Below are 5,960 nucleotides of genomic sequence, written 5' to 3'. Positions count from 1 at the left end.
ATGACCACTGAGTGGGGTTTACTGTATAATCTTCTGTGGTTAATACATGTAGTAGCTACGCGCGCGTGCGTGTGCACAGTACCGCCGTTGAGTTGCATTTTCAAATTCTGTAAAACGTTACGCGTACAAAGCAAAATGGCAGCGCAGAGAACGAAGAAATTTTATGCCCTGTTGTGGCTGTGATGACAGCGTTGGAAAAGGTCCTGTGGTGAACTGGATAAAGGACAATGCCCAATATTCACGTTGTTGTTCCCATGAGGAAGTGACTGTAGTATGGGGCAGCGGAAAATCTGCATCAACACATCAAGCAAAGCTGCTTGCAGCTAATGGTAAGTTACGTACAACTGTATACCCTACGGCTACATGTTGATTGTGTGTGATTGAGGGTACCACCTGTCGTCACCCTATTGGATTTGTAGCTTGTTTATTCCAAAAATATATTACAAATTCGCCTAAATCTTACCTCAAATATGCCATAAATACTACAGTTTCGAATGTCGTGACCTTCTTGTTGGTTTTAAATCTCCATTTTAAAATAGCGCAATTTTAGTGCACGCAATCCGTTTTCTTTGCACAACGTTAGTTCTAGCGATCGGCACCTCTCCCTCCATAGGTAATACACGTAAATTTCACAGCCATGCGTCGTTACTGAGCGCATGTGTTATGTGTAACATTGTTAGGGCTACACAACACATGCGCATGTGTTATGTGTTATGTCTAGGGCTACTACTATCGGCAGGGCACCTTCCCATCGGCACCCTGCGTATCATGGCTGTTTGCGTATAGAACGAAAAGGTACGCGTGGGATTAAGTGTCATTAGCTATAAAGACAATAAAAACGAAGAAACGAAAATCAAACTCAAACAAACCAAGCTAAAAAATTACACATCCGCTCAGTATAACGACGCATGGCTGTGAAATTCACGTGTATTACCTATGGCCTGTGAAATTCACATGTATTACCTATGCTGTGAAATTCACGTGTATAGACTCTACCAATGGAGGGGAGGGGGTCACAAGGGGTGCCGATCGCAAGGTTCCCTTTTTAGCTGCGCGAAGAAAACGGAACGCACGCACTAAAATTGCGCTATTTTAAAACGGAGATTCATAATCAACGAGACGGTCACGACATTCAAAACTGCAGTATTTATGGCATATTTGAGGTAAGAATAAGGCGGATTTGTGTTATATTTTTAGAATAAACAAGCTACAGATCCTTAGAGTGACGATACGTGGTACCCCCAACCCTACTACTACAGTAGTTTGGTTTGTTTGTTTGTGAGTTTGATTTGCGTTTCTTCGTTTTTATTGTTTTCAAAGCTAATGACACTTACTGTAATCCCGCGCATACTTTTTCGTTCATACGCAAACAGCCATGATAAATACGCAGGGTGCCGATGTCAAGCAGGTACCCTGCCGATAGGTGGTACCCTTACCATAAGATATAACGTTAGAATCTGTATTCACATGTATGTTACGTTCAGCCGGGGGAGTTTTCAGCTGCCTCTAGACTCTACAATCAACTTTGCATCATACCTTTACCCAGATATCCTGAATAGTAACCACCTATGTCACATCCATAAAAAATGAGAATTTGGACACAGAGGCTCGGAATTTGATTTTGCACTTCCTTAAGCGTGCAGCTAACTGTAAGGAGACATACGTTTAGATTTAAGACATTCCTTGTCAAATTCCTATGATTGTGACAAAAGTTTTTGTCAACTAAAGGCTAAAGCTCAGTCTAACCGTTAGGATACACCTCTTCACTCCATCACAAGCATTTTGCAAGTAACTTTCTGTGAGATTTGTGGGTTTAACCACTTGGCTGCGGACCACGTAATATCCTTGGCAACATTCCATTGTGTGCTGAGCATGTAATATAATATTACGTCTTCATATAATGTGTAATTTGAAGCCTCAGCGCTGTGCTACCCCTACTCCTACAGTTCAAACAGCACCTGAATGACATGATTGAATGTACGGGCAACAGGTGCCCCCCAAAATCAGTGATTTAGCTGTGATTTGTGAGGGTTTTGATTGGTCTCCAAGGTGAAAGTTTCTATAGAGTCTCAATTCAAAATGGCGACCTACAGTGGGAAGAAGGATTTTGATGAATCTTTTGATGATAGTAAGTAAAGCTGCTCTTTGTGAAGGATTTGTGGAGGTATCGCAGATCAGGAGAGGATGATGCCTCACTATTTCATATTTCAAGCAATATAATCTTGGCCAATCTTTCCCCTTCTGGAAGGCATGTTTTGAGATACACATGCATTATTATGCATCAGCACCCAGGTGTTCAGTGTGCGTAATAGCCTGCAGCAGTCCAGTGGTTAATTGTTTCATCCATTGTGAAGCATTATTATTATTATTATTATTATTACTTATAGTGCGCTTTTCCCACAAGGCCCAAAGCACTTACAATCAATTCAAAATATGCACGACAGTACGTCTTTAATCTTTTGAATGCTTTTCTTCATCTGCATTTTCAGATCAGAGGATGTTCACTCTCCATAGGCTTGAAGTATTGGAGAGGCTAGACCAACATGAGCAGGTGTACATTCAAATTGCAGAGCGCCACCACAGCAGGTTGCTTTACCAGTAAACATGGAGATTGGTGAGCTGAGGAGACTACGATGCCGCCATTACCCCCTCGAGAGTAAGGCAGCTTTCCAGGAGCTCGACAGCCTTCTAGCTTCTGGAGATTTCTTATGCTGGTAGAAAGATATTGGTGAGCAAAATACTAGTATTCGAAAGTGTTGCCTATATGTGTCATTTTTCTTTCCCTTGACCTCTGTCCTCTGTAATCTGTTGTTAGTTTTTAACCAAATCAATTCAATAACGGTGAACATAGTGTTTATATGAAATTAAATGTCACATAAAATGAGAAATGAGATTTGAATGTTTCTTTACATGTATACAAAAGTAAGGAATTAATCATTTGTCTTGTCAGCTGCTTGTTTCAGTTTAGTAAATTCTCTTATTTTATTTAAGGATTTGATCTTTTCAACTCTTTTTCAGACATGCATCCTCAGAATCAGTGGATCCTAGAAATGGAAATTTTCGTCATACAGTATATGCATAAAATCATGCATTTTGCTCCCTATCAGATATTAAAGCTCCTAGAACCCTATTTTTTGGTGAAAACATTCTTTGTGGCATTTCTAACAATGAATTTGAAAAAAAAAAGTAGTATCAAAGTCAATTTCTTCAGTATTTTATTGTTGTATTAATTTCTTGGTAATCTTAGGTACATGTATTTTTTTTGTTTTTTCGGCCTGTTGATTTATCATTTTTTTCCCGCAGAATTTATGTCAGAACCCATTTCAAGCATTATCATGATAAATTTAATTAGTTTCAGCCCATGAAAGTGAAAATGATCAGATTGTGTTTTCTCTTCTTATTCATAAAGATATAAATATCTTTATGAATAAGAAGAGAAAACTCAATTTGCTTAGACTTTATACACAAAATCACGTTTTGAGCCATTTTCAGTCTGACAGGCATACATAAAATGTCATGCAGCGTCATGACAGTATCAAAAGATGTGCAAGACTTGAAAGTAAAAAGTCAGGGAACGATGCAGTCAAAAAATTTTATGTGGCGGAGTAGTCGCCAAAATGTGGAGGGGGAGGGGGTTGATTCAATATCTGGATACTTGGAATAAAATTTCCATGATGTTTCATTTTTTCAATCTTGAAATTCATGTATGTATACACAGGTATGTACTGACAATTTAGCATTTCCTTTTCTATCATCTTTTCTACTGCAGACATGATACATTCATATGCACAAGCAAAGGGATGCAAGATACCAGCGAGAAAGAGACCACAAACTGGGCTTGCCACTGGATTTCCAACTCGCGTGATCATAAAGGAAACATGCAGACGAGGAGGAGGACAAAGAGTGTGCAAGAGGCTCTAGCTGGAAATTAAGAAAAAGATTGACTGTCGCCTTTGTGATTGTAGACTATGGTGGGACATTTATCACATTCAGTGACATTTCTTCTCTTTTTTTTTGTAAATGAGGAGAATGTTGATTGTGTTTTCTTGAATGAAAAGGAAAAGTGTCAGGATCAAGTCGGCTACGTACTACTACTTGGACTGTAAAATCAAACTAAGTATTGGAATTTTTTTCATGCATCATTTTTATTTATATGATCATAATTGAAAATACATATAATTCCTTATACATGTACTGTATCATGATATTGACAGAACATTACAATTTTTTTTTTCTTGCATGCATTGTGAATATGTTCCTTCATTTGCTGGACTTTCCATAATAAATAGTTTAAATTTTATGCTACATCAAGTCTACTCAGATTTAAATTCTTTGTGTTCTCTACTCCTCTCAACTTAACTTTACATCAGGATTGCATGTTTTCGTAATACATGTACATCATATTGATCATTATTCCCGTCAGCGTTTGAAGTGTCATCTCTTGTGCCAACAAACCGTTTCTGTAATGTATTACATAACAACTTACGGATATTTCTTTTCCAACAGCCTAGAAATGAAGCATATCATTCACCTGCTCCCTTCCACCGAGTTCCACAGACATGAATTCCCATGGCTGTTGCTGGTTTGGGCAAGCCTTCAGTCAAGCTTTGTGGTTGTTAAGGTTCAATTTTGTGAAGAAAGCATGCATAAAATCTTACTAAATTGCAGAAGCGGTCTGTTGTAATTCATCTTCATACATTTACTGTATGTTGTTTGTTATTTCATTTCTTTGCAAACATTCACATGAGAGAAATCTGTGTTTCCACCTTGGAAAACAAATTTCCCTTTCAACCTAGCTACACTTACACTGTTGAAGAATATCTTCTAGATTACATGCCTGCCCTGACAAAACCAATGTGGGCCCCATGTGGTGTATATGGGGAAAATATGGAACTAAATTGGCAAAGCCCATTTGGCCCATATGGGCCCCAGATGGGGTGTAGGCCTACAGTGAAAAACATACATGGGTCTCATATAGTACTTGAATTCTAGAAAAAAACAAACATTGTATTATATTTTATTTATTGTTTATGTATGCTATGAAAGCGGATATAGATTGTCACTTGTTTACCGTTGTAATTGTACATGTATATTCATTTGCAGTAATGAAGTACAGGGTAACCCTTTTATAATGAGGTTGGTGGGACCACCATTTTTTCCTTGTTATAACCGGTACCTCATTGTAAACATATGCATACTGTATGTTTACTATTTCAATATTTGCAAATTCAGATGAGACCAATAAGATATCCTCGTTTCCCAGGTTTCCCTGTACTGGTACTACTGCAGTACCATTGTAGTACTACTGTAGTACTGGTACTACAGTAGTACAGCAGTGCCAGTACTGAGTACTGCAGTACCATTACTGGTACTGTAGTACCACTATTGGTACTGTAGTACTACTGCAGTACTGGTACTGCAGTAGTACAGCAGTGCCGGTACTGAGTACTGCAGTACCATTACTGGTACTGTAGTACTACTGCAGTACTACTGTAGTACTGGTACTACTGCAGTACTGGTACTGCAGTGGTACTGCAGTACTACTGTAGTACTGGTACTACTGCAGTACCAGTACTGCAATGGTACTGCAGTACTACTGTAGTACTGGTACTACTGCAGTACTGGTACTGCAGTGGTACTGCAGTACTACTGCAGTGCTGGTACTGCAGTAGTACTGCAGTAGTACTGCAGTAGTACTGCAGTGGTACTGCAGTACCAGTACTGCAGTAGTACTGCAGTACTGGTACTGCAGTAGTACTGCAGTGGTACTGCAGTACCAGTACTGCAGTAGTACTGCAGTACTGGTACTGCAGTACTACTGCTGTGTAGTACTGGTACTGCAATAGGCCTACTGGTACTGCAGTACCAGTACTGCAGTACTACTGATGCAATGACTACTGCAGTACCAGTACTGCAGTACTACTGATGCAATGACTACTGCAGTACCAGTACTGCAGTAC

At 39.1% G+C, this 5,960-nt stretch overlaps 1 long non-coding RNA gene across 1 annotated transcript; it reads left to right on the top strand.

Annotated features, from left to right (window-relative positions):
- The first annotated feature begins 256 nt into the window (after positions 1 to 256).
- LOC140230103 (uncharacterized) lies at positions 257 to 4,150 on the top strand. Its single transcript, XR_011901356.1, has 3 exons — positions 257 to 329; positions 2,490 to 2,728; positions 3,770 to 4,150. It is a non-coding gene; the product is annotated as an uncharacterized lncRNA (long non-coding RNA).
- Positions 4,151 to 5,960: the final 1,810 nt, after the last annotated feature.

This window comes from Diadema setosum, chromosome 6 (genome assembly GCF_964275005.1).
Source record: "Diadema setosum chromosome 6, eeDiaSeto1, whole genome shotgun sequence".
Lineage (NCBI taxonomy): Eukaryota > Metazoa > Echinodermata > Echinoidea > Diadematoida > Diadematidae > Diadema > Diadema setosum.
Note: the sequence above shows the minus strand (reverse complement) of the source record. Positions and strands in the feature narration are given on the sequence as shown.